Raw genomic sequence first — 2,500 nt, forward strand, 5'->3', positions numbered from 1 at the left:
TTGGAAAGGCAATCTGATTACTCCAACCGAGGATAACAAATAAGATAACACAATAAAGGGCTGGAAGGAAGGGGGATTTGAGAGGGGGGGGGGAGGGGAATGGAGAGAGTAGAATAGAAAGCATCAGAGCGTCACTGTGGTGTAGTGTAGATCTTTATATAGGCCTATGCAATATAGAGAGTGAATGAAAGTTTTGGAGATATATATATATATATATATATATATATATATATATATATATATATATATATATATATATATATATATATATATATATATTTACACGATATCCCTCTAGATACTTCCTGAAGTTAGAATTAATTTTCTCTCTCTGCTTATGAATGTATATACAGACATAGGCGCACACACACACACACACACACACACACATATATATATATATATATATATATATATATATATATATATATATATATATATATATATATGTATGTATATATATATATATATATATATTATATATATACATACACACAGATCTATACATAAGCATAAGTGTTTCTATATTCTGATTATCCCATATCATTCTTTTCGTTATCAACAATAAAAAGGAAATATATTTTCCAACCGTTACTCCGATAAGTACAGTTTTTGCCCGTCTGTTTGTCTCTCAATTCATCTTCTAGTCTCATATATCAATATGACTAGAAGCTTTTTTTTAATTCTCAAACTTGGAGAAAATTTGCTGTTGTTTTCTGAAATACCTAATCTTTCCTCCTTTTCTGACTTATTTTTACTGTTCATAAAATTCATACATCTATATGTCTAGTTGGTCACAGAATTTTTTTTCGAAATTCAAAATATGATTTTATGTCATTGGCCACTTCTTTCATGGAAATAAATGTCGCCCATGAATGATTATTTCCTTTTATATCATATTCTACCTCATTAGCATTTACTTAATAATATAAGAAACAAGTGGGGCACACAATGGAGAGCAGACCTCCGCCGCGGCAGCGTATTTCTCGACATTTCGCTCGACCTTGACCTTGACCTTTAACATTAACATGTATCAATAGCGTAGATTTTCATACACTGAAACATGAACCAAGTTTGAAATCTCTGTGACAACGATGTTCATACTTATGGCTGATTACGTGAATTGGACATTTTGCTTGACCGTGACCTTGACCTTCAAAAATGTAAACATTTTCATATTTTGCATAACAGTCCCTGAAAATTTCATTACCCTAGGATTAAAATTGTGGCCAGGAAGTTGTTCACAGACTAACAAATACACAAAAAAACACAAACAGGGGATAAAACATAACCTCCTTCCAACTTCGTTGACAGGAGATAATAATTACTCTGATATTTCTATTCATAGAATCAGTTCAAAGTCTACTTCTTCTCCTCGTAATAAAGGCAGAATGTTCTGAAACAGATTAATCAAGGGATTTCTTCCAACTGAGAGAAGCCATTAAGAATGTTCCGTCAGCCAACCTCTCCCCAGTCTTCTAAATGACACTGATTTAAGAAAATCACATAAAGTCCAGGGGAAACCTAAGCCTATTCTTATTTAGCACCGGGAAAGGTATGCAAAGGAAAACTACAAATAACTGACAGTAAATGAGAGGATGAAAAAAAAAAAAGCAATAAATACGGAAGAGAGAAGCTAGAAAAATATAAGGGAGCCTTTCTCGAGGCTCTTCAGCTACATTCTATTAATTTGGGAATCAGTGAGAAGAGACTCGTCTTATTATTATTATGACGGTCATATCTCTCTCTCTCTCTCTCTCTCTCTCTCTCTCTCTCTCTCTCTCTCTCTCTCTGCGAGGAGAGTGGATTTGAATAAGCTTATCTCTATTACAGGAATATGTGATTATCTTTATGAGTTCTACAGCAGGAAATCTAATAGTTTCCTGTAATCTTAATTTATTCTTTATTTCTCGCTTAATACCCGTCCAATCTCGCACTAAATGCCAAAATAGATGTCAAAAAATTTCCTTAGCCAAAGAAACGTATTTTAATCTTGCTCCAGCTAATGATTCTCTCTCTCTCTCTCTCTCTCTCTCTCTCTCTCTCTCTCTCTCTCTCTCTCTCTCTCTCTCTCTCTCCAATGGCAGTGGATTTGAATGAACTATCTCAATCACAGGATGTAATAGTTCCCTGTAATCTTAATTCATACTTTATTTCCGTCTTAAATCTCCGTACATTCTGGCAATGATGCGTATTTTCAAAAATCTTGCTTCAGCTAATGCTCTCCATCTTACAACTCCATCTGGCCGCCTCTCTCTCTCTCTCTCTCTCTCCTCCTTCTCTCTCTCTCTCTCTCTCTCTCTCTCTCTCTCTCCTCTTCTCTCTCTCTCTCTCTCTCATATTAAGCACAGGTTCTAGTTCCATCTCGAAACACTCGATCTTTTGTCTCCTAGATATTCCATTCCGGCTGAAATTCAGCCTTTGGATACTTTTTGTGACCCGTTTTTATCTGGACACTAATGAAATGATAATTCTCATGCTCTATATTTCACGTTTACCT

This window comes from Palaemon carinicauda, chromosome 10, assembly GCF_036898095.1.
Source record: "Palaemon carinicauda isolate YSFRI2023 chromosome 10, ASM3689809v2, whole genome shotgun sequence".
Lineage (NCBI taxonomy): Eukaryota > Metazoa > Arthropoda > Malacostraca > Decapoda > Palaemonidae > Palaemon > Palaemon carinicauda.